Source organism: Cebidichthys violaceus, unplaced genomic scaffold (genome assembly GCF_023349555.1).
Source record: "Cebidichthys violaceus isolate CVI_PGR_0920_01 unplaced genomic scaffold, fCebVio1.0.p SCAF_41, whole genome shotgun sequence".
NCBI lineage: Eukaryota > Metazoa > Chordata > Actinopteri > Perciformes > Stichaeidae > Cebidichthys > Cebidichthys violaceus.
The window spans coordinates 586,118-600,527 of record NW_027176606.1 but is presented as its reverse complement, the minus strand read 5'-3'; the positions used below and the strand labels follow the sequence as shown (position 1 = coordinate 600,527).

Here is a 14,410-nt window from a genome sequence, read left to right as displayed (position 1 = left end):
GGGCTGAAATTGGGCTCTACATTTGGTTACATTTTGTAACAGTTTATTTTCCTGTTTGAAAAATGCCCTTTCCTGACCTGGAGAAGCTCAAGGTGCGTGAGCTTTCTAAAGATTGAAATGCATTGGGACTCTTTTCTGTTGGATATTTGTCAATCAGGGGCAAGTCTGATGACATATTTAAATTTCTTACCTTTTTCACTCATGTGAAGTCTTGTTTTTATAAGCACAAAACGTCCCTGGATGGGCTTTCACCAACCTTTCAGTAAACATGTCTGTTACAAAGTTGGTTAGTCCTGAACTGTAAGCCACACCCATTTGCTTTTGCTATTTTTATTTTTCACTCAAGTTTTTCTGGCCCCGCCCCCAACTGTGACATCTGTGGCCCGGCTAGCTCAGTCGGTAGAGCATGAGACTCTTAATCTCAGGGTCGTAGGTTCGAGCCCCACGTTGGGCGTGCTACTTTCTCAGTTATGACTGTTTTGGTTTATTTTCCTGTTTGAAAAGGCCTCTTTCTGTACCTGGTGAAGCTTAAGGTGTGTGAGCTGACCGATTGCGCCACAGAGACAGGCCTGATGCAGTTTTTGTTAAGCCCGAACTCCAAACTCCCACCCATTTGCTTTTGCCAGAAGTTGGACTCTACATTTTGTAACAGTTCCTTTTCCTGTTTGAAAAGTGACCCTTCCAGACATGGAATAGCTTCAGGTGCGTTAGCTTTTAAAAGCTTGTGGATAATTATACCAAGAACAAGACGTTATATGCCAAGGACAAGATCTTATATATCTCAATTTGTTGGAATTTGGAGTCTTGGCTCTGATCATGGCAACTATCCTTTTCACTCATGTGAAGTCTGCTCTTTTTATAAGCTTAAAACGTCCCTGGGTGGGCTTGAACCACCAACCTTTCAGTTAACAGCCGAATGCGCTGACCAATTGCGCCACAGAGACTAGCCTGTTCCAAAAGTGGTTAGGCCCGAACTGCAAGCCCCACCCATTTGCTTTTTCTATTTGCTGGCAGAAGTTGGACTCTACATTTTGTAACAGTTCCTTTTCCTGTTTGAAAAGTGCCCCTTCCAGACATGGAATAGCTTCAGGTGCGTTAGCTTTTAAAAGTTTGTGGATAATTATACCAAGAACAAGATCTTATATATCTTAATTTGTTGGAATTTGGAGTCTTAGCTCTGATCGTGGCAACTATCCTTTTCACTCATGTGAAGTCTGCTCTTTTTATAAGCTTAAAATGTCCCTGGGTGGGCTTGAACCACCAACCTTTCAGGTAACAGCCAAATGCACTGACCGATTGCGCCACAGAGACGGGTCTGATACTGTCTTGGTTAAGCTCGAACTGCAAGCCCCCACCCATTTGCTTTTGCCAGAAGTTGGACTCTACAATTTGTAACAGTTCCTTTTCCTGTTTGAAAAGTCACCCTTCCAGACCTGAAATAGCTTCAGGTGCGTTAGCTTTTAAAAGCTTGTGGATAATTATACCAAGAACAAGACGTTATATGCCAAGGACAAGATCTTATATATCTCAATTTGTTGGAATTTGGAGTCTTGGCTCTGATCATGGCAACTATCCTTTTCACTCATGTGAAGTCTGCTCTTTTTATAAGCTTAAAACGTCCCTGGGTGGGCTTGAACCACCAACTTTTCAGTTAACAGCCGAATGCGCTGACCAATTGCGCCACAGAGACAGGCTTGTTCCAAAGTTGGTTAGGCCCGAACTGCAAGCCCCACCCATTTGCTTTTTCTATTTGCTGCCCGAAGTTGGACTCTACATTTTGTAACAGTTCCTTTTCCTGTTTGAAAAGTGACCCTTCCAGAGCTGAAATAGCTTCAGGTGCGTTAGCTTTTAAAAGGTTGTGGATAATTATACCAAGAAGAAGATGTTATATACCAAGGACAAGTTCTTATATATCTTAATTTGTTGGAATTTGGAGTCTTAGCTCTGATCGTGGCAACTATCCTTTTCACTCATGAGAAGTCTGCTCTTTTTATAAGCTTAAAATGTCCCTGGGTGGGCTTGAACCACCAACCTTTCAGTTAACAGCCGAATGCGCTGACCGATTGCGCCACAGAGACATGTCTGACACTGTCTTGGTTAAGCTCGAACTGCAAGCCCCCACCCATTTGCTTTTGCCAGAAGTTGGACTCTACATTTTGTAACAGTTCCTTTTCCTGTTTGAAAAGTCACCCTTCCAGACCTGAAATAGCTTCAGGTGCGTTAGCTTTTAAAAGCTTGTGGATAATTATACCAAGAACAAGACGTTATATGCCAAGGACAAGATCTTATATATCTCAATTTGTTGGAATTTGGAGTCTTGGCTCTGATCATGGCAACTATCCTTTTCACTCATGTGAAGTCTGCTCTTTTTATAAGCTTAAAACGTCCCTGGGTGGGCTTGAACCACCAACCTTTCAGTTAACAGCCGAATGCGCTGACCAATTGCGCCACAGAGACTAGCCTGTTCCAAAAGTGGTTAGGCCCGAACTGCAAGCCCCACCCATTTGCTTTTTCTATTTGCTGGCAGAAGTTGGACTCTACATTTTGTAACAGTTCCTTTTCCTGTTTGAAAAGTGCCCCTTCCAGACATGGAATAGCTTCAGGTGCGTTAGCTTTTAAAAGTTTGTGGATAATTATACCAAGAACAAGATCTTATATATCTTAATTTGTTGGAATTTGGAGTCTTAGCTCTGATCGTGGCAACTATCCTTTTCACTCATGTGAAGTCTGCTCTTTTTATAAGCTTAAAATGTCCCTGGGTGGGCTTGAACCACCAACCTTTCAGGTAACAGCCAAATGCACTGACCGATTGCGCCACAGAGACGGGTCTGATACTGTCTTGGTTAAGCTCGAACTGCAAGCCCCCACCCATTTGCTTTTGCCAGAAGTTGGACTCTACAATTTGTAACAGTTCCTTTTCCTGTTTGAAAAGTCACCCTTCCAGACCTGAAATAGCTTCAGGTGCGTTAGCTTTTAAAAGCTTGTGGATAATTATACCAAGAACAAGACGTTATATGCCAAGGACAAGATCTTATATATCTCAATTTGTTGGAATTTGGAGTCTTGGCTCTGATCATGGCAACTATCCTTTTCACTCATGTGAAGTCTGCTCTTTTTATAAGCTTAAAACGTCCCTGGGTGGGCTTGAACCACCAACTTTTCAGTTAACAGCCGAATGCGCTGACCAATTGCGCCACAGAGACAGGCTTGTTCCAAAGTTGGTTAGGCCCGAACTGCAAGCCCCACCCATTTGCTTTTTCTATTTGCTGCCCGAAGTTGGACTCTACATTTTGTAACAGTTCCTTTTCCTGTTTGAAAAGTGACCCTTCCAGAGCTGAAATAGCTTCAGGTGCGTTAGCTTTTAAAAGGTTGTGGATAATTATACCAAGAAGAAGATGTTATATACCAAGGACAAGTTCTTATATATCTTAATTTGTTGGAATTTGGAGTCTTAGCTCTGATCGTGGCAACTATCCTTTTCACTCATGTGAAGTCTGCTCTTTTTATAAGCTTAAAACGTCCCTGGGTGGGCTTGAACCACCAACCTTTCAGTTAACAGCCGAATGCGCTGACCGATTGCGCCACAGAGACATGTCTGACACTGTCTTGGTTAAGCTCGAACTGCAAGCCCCCACCCATTTGCTTTTGCCAGAAGTTGGACTCTACATTTTGTAACAGTTCCTTTTCCTGTTTGAAAAGTCACCCTTCCAGACCTGAAATTGCTTCAGGTGCGTTAGCTTTTAAAAGCTTGTGGATAATTATACCAAGAACAAGACGTTATATGCCAAGGACAAGATCTTATATATCTCAATTCGTTGGAATTTGGAGTCTTAGCTCTGATCATGGCAACTATCCTTTTCACTCATGTGAAGTCTTCTCTTTTTATAAGCTTAAAACGTCCCTGGGTGGGCTTGAACCACCAACCTTTCAGTTAACAGCCGAATGCCCTGACCAATTGCGCCACAGAGACAGGCCTGTTCCAAAGTTGGTTAGGCCCGAACTGCAAGCCCCACCCATTTGCTTTTTCTATTTGCTGCCAGAAGTTGGACTCTACATTTTGTAACAGTTCCCTTTTTTGTTTGAAAAGTGCCCCTTCCAGACATGGAATAGCTTCAGGTGCGTTAGCTTTTAAAAGCTTGTGGATAATTATACCAAGAACAAGATCTTATATATCTCAATTTGTTGGAATTTGGAGTCTTGGCTCTGATCATGGCAACTATCCTTTTCACTCATGTGAAGTCTGCTTTTTTTATAAGCTTAAAATGTCCCTGGGTGGGCTTGAACCACCAACCTTTCAGTTAGCAGCCTAATGCGCTGACCGATTGTTCAGGCCGAATACAAAGTTGGCCCGATCGTTTGCTATTTACTGCTAAAAGTTGGGCTCTACGTTTTGTAACAGTTAATTTTCCTTCTGGAGGAGCCCCTTTGCAAACCTGTAGAAGCTAAGGTGTGCTAGTTTTCTGAAGTTTCAAATGGATTTAGACTCTGGTTGTGTGTTGTATGGGCTGAAATTGGGCTCTACATTTGGTTACATTTTGTAACAGTTTATTTTCCTGTTTGAAAAATGCCCTTTCCTGACCTGGAGAAGCTCAAGGTGCGTGAGCTTTCTAAAGATTGAAATGCATTGGGACTCTTTTCTGTTGGATATTTGTCAATCAGGGGCAAGTCTGATGACATATTTAAATTTCTTACCTTTTTCACTCATGTGAAGTCTTGTTTTTATAAGCACAAAACGTCCCTGGATGGGCTTTCACCAACCTTTCAGTAAACATGTCTGTTACAAAGTTGGTTAGTCCTGAACTGTAAGCCACACCCATTTGCTTTTGCTATTTTTATTTTTCACTCAAGTTTTTCTGGCCCCGCCCCCAACTGTGACATCTGTGGCCCGGCTAGCTCAGTCGGTAGAGCATGAGACTCTTAATCTCAGGGTCGTGGGTTCGAGCCCCATGTTGGGCGTGCTACTTTCTCAGTTATGACTGTTTTGGTTTATTTTCCTGTTTGAAAAGGCCTCTTTCTGTACCTGGTGAAGCTTAAGGTGTGTGAGCTGACCGATTGCGCCACAGAGACAGGCCTGATGCAGTTTTTGTTAAGCCCGAACTCCAAACTCCCACCCATTTGCTTTTGCCAGAAGTTGGACTCTACATTTTGTAACAGTTCCTTTTCCTGTTTGAAAAGTGACCCTTCCAGACATGGAATAGCTTCAGGTGCGTTAGCTTTTAAAAGCTTGTGGATAATTATACCAAGAACAAGACGTTATATGCCAAGGACAAGATCTTATATATCTCAATTTGTTGGAATTTGGAGTCTTGGCTCTGATCATGGCAACTATCCTTTTCACTCATGTGAAGTCTGCTCTTTTTATAAGCTTAAAACGTCCCTGGGTGGGCTTGAACCACCAACCTTTCAGTTAACAGCCGAATGCGCTGACCAATTGCGCCACAGAGACAGGCCTGTTCCAAAGTTGGTTAGGCCCGAACTGCAAGCCCCACCCATTTGCTTTTTCTATTTGCTGCCCGAAGTTGGACTCTACATTTTGTAACAGTTCCTTTTCCTGTTTGAAAAGTGACCCTTCCAGAGCTGAAATAGCTTCAGGTGCGTTAGCTTTTAAAAGGTTGTGGATAATTATACCAAGAAGAAGATGTTATATACCAAGGACAAGATCTTATATATCTTAATTTGTTGGAATTTGGAGTCTTAGCTCTGATCGTGGCAACTATCCTTTTCACTCATGTGAAGTCTGCTCTTTCTATAAGCTTAAAACGTCCCTGGGTGGGCTTGAACCACCAACCTTTCAGTTAACAGCCGAATGCGCTGACCAATTGCGCCACAGAGACATGTCTGATACTGTCTTGGTTAAGCTCGAACTGCAAGCCCCCACCTATTTGCTTTTGCGAGAAGTTGGACTCTACATTTTGTAACAGTTCCTTTTCCTGTTTGAAAAGTGCCCTTTCCAGACCTGAAGTAGCTTCAGGTGCGTTAGCTTTTAAAAGCTTGTGGATAATTATACCAAGAACAAGATGTTATATACCAAGGACAAGATCTTATATATCTCAATTTGTTGGAATTTGGAGGCTTAGCTCTGATCGTGGCAACTACCCTTTTCACTCATGTGAAGTCTACTCTTTTTATAAGCTTAAAACATCCCTGGGTGGGTTTGAACCACCAACCTTTCAGTTAACAGCCGAATGCGCTGACCAATTGCGCCACAGAGACATGTCTGATACTGTCTTGGTTAAGCTCGAACTGCAAGCCCCCACCCATTTGCTTTTGCCAGAAGTTGGACTCTACATTTTGTAACAGTTCCTTTTCCTGTTTGAAAGGTGACCCTTCCAGAGCTGAAATAGCTTCAGGTGCGTTAGCTTTTAAAAGTTTGTGGATAATTATACCAAGAACAAGATCTTATATATCTTAATTTGTTGGAATTTGGAGTCTTGGCTCTGATCATGGCAACTATCCTTTTCACTCATGTGAAGTCTGCTCTTTTTATAAGCTTAAAACGTCCCTGGGTGGGCTTGAACCACCAACCTTTCAGTTAACAGCCGAATGCGCTGACCAATTGCGCCACAGAGACAGGCCTGTTTCAAAATTGGTTAGGCCCGAACTGCAAGCCCCACCCATTTGCTTTTTCTATTTGCTGGCAGAAGTTGGACTCTACATTTTGTAACAGTTCCTTTTGAAAAGTGCCCCTTCCAGACATGGAATAGCTTCAGGTGCGTTAGCTTTTAAAAGTTTGTGGATAACTATACCAAGAACTAGATCTTATATATCTTAATTTGTTGGAATTTGGAGTCTTAGATCTGATCGTGGCAACTTTCCTTTTCACTCATGTGAAGTCTGCTCTTGTTATAAGCTTAAAATGTCCCTGGGTGGGCTTGAACCACCAACCTTTCAGTTAACAGCCGAATGCGCTGACCGATTGCGCCACAGAGACATGTCTGATACTGTCTTGGTTAAGCTCGAACTGCAAGCCCCCACCCATTTGCTTTTGCGAGAAGTTGGACTCTACATTTTGTAACAGTTCCTTTTCCTGTTTGAAAAGTCACCCTTCCAGACCTGAAATAGCTTCAGGTGCGTGAGCTTTTAAAAGCTTGTGGATAATTATACCAAGAACAAGATGTTATATACCAAGGACAAGACGTTATATATCTCAATTTGTTGGAATTTGGAGTCTTAGCTCTGATCATGGCAACTATCATTTTCACTCATGTGAAGTCTGCTCTTTCTATAAGCTTAAAACATCCCTGGGTGGGGTTGAACCACCAACCTTTCAGTTAACAGTCCAATGCGGTGACCAATTGCGCCACAGAGACAGGCCTGTTCCAAAAGTGGTTAGGCCCGAACTGCAAGCCCCACCCATTTGCTTTTTCTATTTGCTGCCAGAAGTTGGACTCTACATTTTGTAACAGTTCCTTTTCCTGTTTGAAAAGTGCCCCTTCCAGGCCTTGAATAGCTTCAGGTGCGTTAGCTTTTAAAAGCTTGTGGATAATTATATCAAGAACAGGATCTTATATATCTCAATTTGTTGGAATTTGGAGGCTTAGCTCTGATCGTGGCAACTATCCTTTTCACTCATGAGAAGTCTGCTCTTTTTATAAGCTTAAAACGTCCCTGGGTGGGCTTGAACCACCAACCTTTCAGATAACAGCCAAATGCCCTGACCAATTGCACCACAGAGACAGGCCTGTTCCAAAAGTGTTTAGGCCCGAACTGCAAGCCCCACCCATTTGCTTTTTCTATTTGCTGGCCAAAGTTGGACTCTACATTTTGTAACAGTTCCTTTTCCTGTTTGAAAAGTGCCCCTTCCAGACATGGAATAGCTTCAGGTGCGTTAGCTTTTAAAAGTGAATGAGTGAACTGTTACAAAATGTAGAGTCCAACTTCTGGCAGCAAATAGCAAAAGCAAATGGGTGGGGCTTGCAGTTCAGGCATTGGAACAGGCTTGTCTCTGTGGCGCAATCGGTCAGCGCATTCAGCTGTTCACTGAAAGGTTGGTAGTTCAATCCCACCCAGGGATGTTTTAAGCTTATAAAAAGAGCAGATTTCACATGAGTGAAAAAGGTAGTTGCCACGATCAGAGCTAAGCCTACAAATTGAGACCTATCATCAGATCTTGTCCTTATACAATTATCCCTAAAGATTTAAAAGCTAATGCACCGTAAGTGAGGGTCACTCTTCAAACAGGCCCTTTACAAAATGTAGCAGCAAATAGCAAATGGGTGGGTCTTGCAGTTCGGGCCTAACCAACTTTGTATTAGGCCTGATTCTGTCCAATCTCGATGCTCGCTCTCCATTGTGAAGACAATGGATGGACCTGGATGGACCAATCACGGCTGTACCTCAAGTCTCGCAGAAACCAATCACGTCTGCACTGCAACTCTCGCAGACACCGCACAGCTCATGAAGCAGAAAGACATCGGACCTGTTGTCGACGAAATGTACTAGAACTTGTCGAACTTATCAAAGGTAAGTTATCTTTCCATTTATTCTTAATTAGCCGTAAAAAAAACAACGTTATTTTTCCGTCCGTTAGACCGGTAACTTTTTTAAATCGTTTTTTTTCTCGTTCGTAAATTCGGTCGGCATTAGCGAGCGACCTAGCTAAAGCTACCGCCAGCGACAACGTAACTACGCTTCATAACGTGTGTTGTATTTTTTTTCTCGTCCGGTCCGGTGTCACGTTACGTTATACACGGTAAATACGGTCGGTTCGGCGTTCTGTGTCACATTACGTTACACGATAAATACGGTCGGCTCGGCGTCCGGTGTCACATTACCGTACAAGGTAAATACCGTCGGCATTAGCGAGCAAGCTAACGTTAGCAACTACGTAACTGCATGTGATAATGTAACTAGCAACATTCGGGACTGGTAACGGCCATGTACGAATGCGCCGAGTGGAAACACGCAAACGTCCACATAAGCTGCAGCATCAAAGTGTATCGTTGATATTTAAAGATTAATACATACAGATTTATTATAGATATCGATAAACTGTAATTACACAGGATACATGTAAATAATGTGTCTACATATATATGTATTGATTTGATTACACGTTTTAATACCATGTATAAATAACTGAAAACATGTTATCAGTCTAAATTGCTAATAATTAAGAGTTGCTGTGTTTTTGTTCTAAGTATGCACATCAATGTCATGGTTATGTAGATTCAGCAATTGTTATTATATCCATGTTATCTTTAGATGAGCACAAAACCAAAGAGCCACAAGGCCATGAGCGATGGAGAGTGGATGGCGAGGCTGAGGGCATTTGCCAGCTCTGGGGTTTGGCCTGCTGGAGGTGGCAATAGGCCAGCCCCAAGGCAGAGGAAGTGGCACGACCTCTATCACAAGGTAAAGTATTGCAAACTATGTACCCATTACTCATTTCTGTCACTAGTATGCCACGCACTTGATTAAAATTATGCAATATGATGGTGCAGATAATGTCAATCAGACGTAGTGCACTGATTGACTCACTCCAGGCTAAATAGCAATTCTTATCATTTCAGATTGAGCAATGCCCCATGCAGGCCCGGGGACAGACCACCCTCTTTGGAGGGTCCATCGCCTGTAATTGCGGATTCCACGGCGTTATGGTGATTTATTTACAAATGACATCTTTTATTGTTTACCTTGCATTGCATGTTTGCCTGGTGCGACTGCTTCAGCCCCTCTGTCTTTTTTGCAACCCACTCTGGCTTTGTCAATGGTGAATTATTATTTTTTTGTAATTCATGTTTTGTATGAATTATTTTGTATGCGTTGCATCTTCAAATTAACTTTGGTTCTCCTTTCAGTTTACTAAATCACGCTTTGGTGGGTCACAGTCTGCCTCACTAAAGCCCAATTTAGTGGCTAGGACCCCCAGCCCTTCTCCTCCTTCTTCTCCATCCTCTGTGAGGACACCCAGCCCTTCTCCAACCTCTGTGAGGACCTCCAGCCTTGCTCCTCCTGCTTCTCCATCCTCTGTGAGGACACCCAGCCCTTCTCCATCCTCTGTGAGGACACCCAGCCCTTCTCCATCCTCTGTGAGGACCCCAAGCCCTGCTGCTGGTGTTTCCACCAGCATTGCTGTAGACGCTGTGAGTACTGCGTTTATTTATTGGTCTGTTTTTTTTATATTTATATAATATAATATATAATATAATATAATATATAATAATAAATTATTATAATAATATATATATTTATATTTATATTTTTTTTGTCATATTTAGTGTAGCTTTTCTTTATGCAATACACTTAGTTCTTATTTGTTGTTGTCTAACAAACAGGATGAGTCTGGAGATGTTCAGCCAGCCGCTGTTGGTGCTGCAGCTTCATTCTGGTTGCCCGGTGAAATGAGCAAGACCCTCCCTGTGCAAGACCAGAGGTGGATTGCCAACACCCTCTTTCCCTCCGGCAAACTGCGTCCAGATTTGAAGCTGTGGTACGAGCCCCCTGTTCCAGCCCTCATTTATCACAACACACCGACACCCGACCATTTTTTCACCCATCGGCTGATGGTGTGGATGCCCTACCACCTGTGGAAGGTGACGGTGTTCTGCCCAGCTTGTGGGACGCAGCTGACGGGCTATGGTGTCCACAAGCGGTCTAGGAAGGTCCTGGACATCGACAGGTATTACCTGATGGTGACAGAGACGCTCAGGTGCACTGTGTGTTCCCTGAACTACTTGTCGACCAGCCAGACTGTCCGGAACCAGCTGGACCTGCCTCACCAAAAGATGTTCCGGATGATCTTGACCCACAAGTGAGTAAAGTAGTAAAGAAAAGATGGTGATTGCAAAGACTTAAACCATTGCAACAACGAGTTAAAGTAAATAAAACACAAAAAATACAACTTGTTGGGCTTACATTTTTGAGTATGACCAATGTTTGTTCACTTTATAAGATGTTGCATGGTTCAGCTCTCCCACCCCCTACAACATAGGAACATTAGATTACTGCTACATCTGGTGTAATACATGTATTATACACGGTCCCAGTTTTAAATACACAAACAAAACAATTTGAATTAAATGTGCATTTCAGATATGCTTGTGACATCCGCGTCGTTCGACTGCTTCGAGAGCGGACTCTTGGCAACAGTCCAGCACGGTTGGTAAAGCAGCTCAAGGAGAACCATGGGGAGGAATGGCTGAACCGGTTGGCACACTATGCTGGGGAGTGTGCTGACTTTGTGGAGCGGAACAGCCCCTTCCCAGTGGTCTGCCAGGAGCCCCCGGAGCCCATTGCCATCCCCACGAGTCGCTGGCTGCTGTCCGTGTACGGCAGGGACATCATCACCCGCTTAGACCATATTCAGGCCTGCATCACCTCCACATTTGGGTCCATCTTAAAGATGGACTCAACCAAAAAGGTAATAAATAATGTGTAATAGATTTCCATTTGCCATTTGCGTTATATATATATATACTCTCCTGTACACATAAACATTGCAAACATATGCAATTATTTTAAAGGTATGCAGCGTAATAAATTTACATATCCATACTGCTATAGATAATGTGTAATCTTAAAGATCACTGTCCTCACATCACAGATCACAAAGAAGCTGGCTGGCCACAGCAGGGGGACGGCTCTCTGGGTGACCTCCATCGGCAATGAGGTCGGCCAGATCCTGAACAGTGTCCTGACAGTGCAGGAGGGGCCGGGACTGGACGCGATGGCCTCTGGCGTGATGGAGCGGTACCGCCATGCAGATGTGCCACCCCCAGTGCTGCTTTATGTTGACTCTGGCTGCTGCGTGATTGAGGGGTCGAGCGAGCTGCAGACCAGGTTTACAGGATGGCCAGACCTCCACGTACGACTGGACATCTGTCAATTCATGAGGAGGCTGGCCGTCGGCTGCACCACCAACGCTCATCTCCTCTACCCGGCCTTCATGGGCAGCTTGTCTGCCTGCGTCTTTGAGTGGGATGCAGGGGACCTCACTCTGTTGCGGCATGCAAAGCGTGAGCAGCTCAGGCAGGAGGGTGTGCCGGGCATTACCGATCGCATGGTGGACACGCGGATCAGTAACAAAGAGCTGAGCCGGTACTGCCGTAGGAGGACGCGCGGTGAGGAGGCCACCGTCAACCTCATTGAGCAGTTGCTGCAGACACTGGGGGCGGCGAATGGGAGAGACCTCACGGGGGTGCCGCTGCTGGACAACATACGGATGGAGCACATTTGGCGTGTGCAAAAACACCACGTCAGGTGCATCCAGGACGTCCCAGGTGTGCGGCTGTACACGGTGGTCGGCACCACCACCAAGAGTGGCGTCATGCTGACCAGATACCGCTGTGCCAGAGGGTCCACATCCCTGGAGTCCTTCCACTGCCACCTGAACAGGTTCATTCCAGGTTGGTGTCTCTCTTGTGTTTTATATTTTAAATAACTTGTAGGTTATTTTGTGAAAGCATTATTCAGATTGGACAGCAATAAAATGTTGTTGTTTTTTTGTTTTGTTTTTTCAGGAACTAGTGCAAATGCACTGAATTTCCAGCTGTACCTCCTGGAAGGCCTGAACAGGTGGAACCAGGATCGGGGGACTGCAGCGGTGACCAGCAGGCCGTCATCTTTCCTCACTTACTCCGGTGACGTGATCCACTATGTCAACACCAAAAGCCTGAAGGTGTTTGGCCGGGCATTGGTGCCAACCTTCAGGCCACCTTCCAAATACACTGGTATGTCTCGTTAATGTCTGGTTACATAATACTTTGGGTTTGTCGGTTTTCAGTGTTCTAACTGAAGTTCAACAAGTCTTTATTTGTATCTTTCCCATTGCCAAAGTCAGCCATTCACACATAACATGATATACATACAACTCTTAATTCAAAATGATAAATGCCTTGATTACAACTAAAAGTGTCCGTGTGTGTTTTGTAGGAGAGCTCATTGGTGTTGATTACCTGCTGAGTCAGACTGGACAGCCCCTGTCAACCATCCCCGACTCAGAGGAGACAGACGACCTGCTGGAGGATGCGGATGAGTGCGACGGAGAAGAAGAAGAAGACAATGGCTTCGAGGAAGATACAGTGCCAAGTCTCCTCAATGACCCAAGCTTCTCTGTCTCCTCCTGGACTTGTCTGTCCTCTGAACCTCTCTGTTCCTCTCAGCCTGCTGCATTCTCCCAGGCTTCTGCCACCATGCAGCAGCCAGGTGTCTCCTCCGTGCTTGATTCAGCGTCTCCTGACAAGTCTGGGGTATATAAATACATAATTATGTGTAAAGATATCACTGTATCTATTTTCATCCCATCTCACTGTCTTCAAATTGTGTTGCTCATCTCTATCTTTTTTGTTCAGGCTGTGGATGATTCTGCCAAGCTGTCAACTCCGTCCATGCCTGGCATGCCAGAGTCTCTGGTGGACCTGGGGAACCCTCTACCCCCTGCTAGTGTGCGCTCCCTTTCTGCACCGCCCCAGCTAGGCCTGACTCACCAGTACTACCTGCCTGGCAGCACCGTTGGCCAGGTGAAGAGGAAGGTCTTGGCCACCACAGTCGCAGCACCGACGACTGCGAAGCTGCATACCCATCGCCAGCTCTTCCCTGCTCCGCCCTCGGCCCCTCAGCCGGTGTTGCAGCGGCAGCTCTTCCCTGCTCCACCCTCGGCCCCTCAGCCGGTGTTGCAGCGGCAGCTCTTCCCTGCTCCGCCCTCGGCTCCTCAGCCGGTGTTGCAGCGGCAGCTCTTCCCTGCTCCACCCTCGGCCCCTCAGCCGGTGTTGCAGCGGCAGCTCTTCCCTGCTCCACCCGCGGCCCCTCAGCCGGTGTTGCAGCGGCAGCTCTTCCCTGCTCCGCCCTCGGCCCCTCAGCCGGTGTTGCAGCGGCAGCTCTTCCCTGCTCCACCCTCGGCCCCTCAGCCGGTGTTGCAGCGGCAGCTCTTCCCTGCTCCGCCCTCGGCCCCTCAGCCGGTGTTGCAGCGGCAGCTCTTCCCTGCTCCGCCCTCGGCCCCTCAGCCGGTGTTGCAGCGGCAGCTCTTCCCTGCTCCGCCCTCGGCCCCTCAGCCGGTGTTGCAGCGGCAGCTCTTCCCTGCTCCACCCTCGGCCCCTCAGCCGGTGTTGCAGCGGCAGCTCTTCCCTGCTCCACCCTCGGCCCCTCAGCCGGTGTTGCAGCGGCAGCTCTTCCCTGCTCCGCCCTCGGCCCCTCAGCCAGTGTTGCAGCGGCAGCTCTTCCCTGCTCCACCCTCGGCTCCTCAGCTGGCGATGCTGGCTCCAGTGACCTTACAGGTGCCTGTCCACGTTGCTGCTCCACAGGCCCTGGGTTTCAGAACCTCCGCTGCCCTTCCTGCTCGTGTTCCAGTCCGCCGTAAGCTGACCCGCAGAGTACTGCACAACACATGCAAGAAATGCGGGCAGTTCAGGACGGCCGAGACCGGACACAGTCAGTATAAGGGGATAATATACTGCCCCTCGGTAGAGCGTGT

The 14,410-nt window shown here is 45.9% G+C and overlaps 11 non-coding genes across 11 annotated transcripts; 2 read left to right on the top strand and 9 right to left on the bottom strand.

Annotated features, from left to right (window-relative positions):
• Positions 1 to 381: 381 nt before the first annotated feature.
• Positions 382 to 454, top strand: trnak-cuu (transfer RNA lysine (anticodon CUU)). The gene has a single exon. It is a non-coding gene; the product is annotated as a tRNA-Lys (tRNA).
• A 416-nt stretch (positions 455 to 870) lies between these two features.
• trnan-guu (transfer RNA asparagine (anticodon GUU)) lies at positions 871 to 944 on the bottom strand. Its single transcript has one exon. It is a non-coding gene; the product is annotated as a tRNA-Asn (tRNA).
• Positions 945 to 2,004: 1,060 nt separating this feature from the next.
• On the bottom strand, positions 2,005 to 2,078 carry trnan-guu (transfer RNA asparagine (anticodon GUU)). The gene has a single exon. It is a non-coding gene; the product is annotated as a tRNA-Asn (tRNA).
• A 305-nt stretch (positions 2,079 to 2,383) lies between these two features.
• trnan-guu (transfer RNA asparagine (anticodon GUU)) lies at positions 2,384 to 2,457 on the bottom strand. Its single transcript has one exon. It is a non-coding gene; the product is annotated as a tRNA-Asn (tRNA).
• A 1,060-nt stretch (positions 2,458 to 3,517) lies between these two features.
• Positions 3,518 to 3,591, bottom strand: trnan-guu (transfer RNA asparagine (anticodon GUU)). The gene has a single exon. It is a non-coding gene; the product is annotated as a tRNA-Asn (tRNA).
• A 1,292-nt stretch (positions 3,592 to 4,883) lies between these two features.
• trnak-cuu (transfer RNA lysine (anticodon CUU)) lies at positions 4,884 to 4,956 on the top strand. Its single transcript has one exon. It is a non-coding gene; the product is annotated as a tRNA-Lys (tRNA).
• Positions 4,957 to 5,372: 416 nt separating this feature from the next.
• trnan-guu (transfer RNA asparagine (anticodon GUU)) lies at positions 5,373 to 5,446 on the bottom strand. The gene has a single exon. It is a non-coding gene; the product is annotated as a tRNA-Asn (tRNA).
• Positions 5,447 to 5,760: 314 nt separating this feature from the next.
• Positions 5,761 to 5,834, bottom strand: trnan-guu (transfer RNA asparagine (anticodon GUU)). The gene has a single exon. It is a non-coding gene; the product is annotated as a tRNA-Asn (tRNA).
• A 305-nt stretch (positions 5,835 to 6,139) lies between these two features.
• trnan-guu (transfer RNA asparagine (anticodon GUU)) lies at positions 6,140 to 6,213 on the bottom strand. Its single transcript has one exon. It is a non-coding gene; the product is annotated as a tRNA-Asn (tRNA).
• Positions 6,214 to 6,497: 284 nt separating this feature from the next.
• On the bottom strand, positions 6,498 to 6,571 carry trnan-guu (transfer RNA asparagine (anticodon GUU)). The gene has a single exon. It is a non-coding gene; the product is annotated as a tRNA-Asn (tRNA).
• A 286-nt stretch (positions 6,572 to 6,857) lies between these two features.
• trnan-guu (transfer RNA asparagine (anticodon GUU)) lies at positions 6,858 to 6,931 on the bottom strand. The gene has a single exon. It is a non-coding gene; the product is annotated as a tRNA-Asn (tRNA).
• Between the last annotated feature and the right edge of the window lie 7,479 nt (positions 6,932 to 14,410).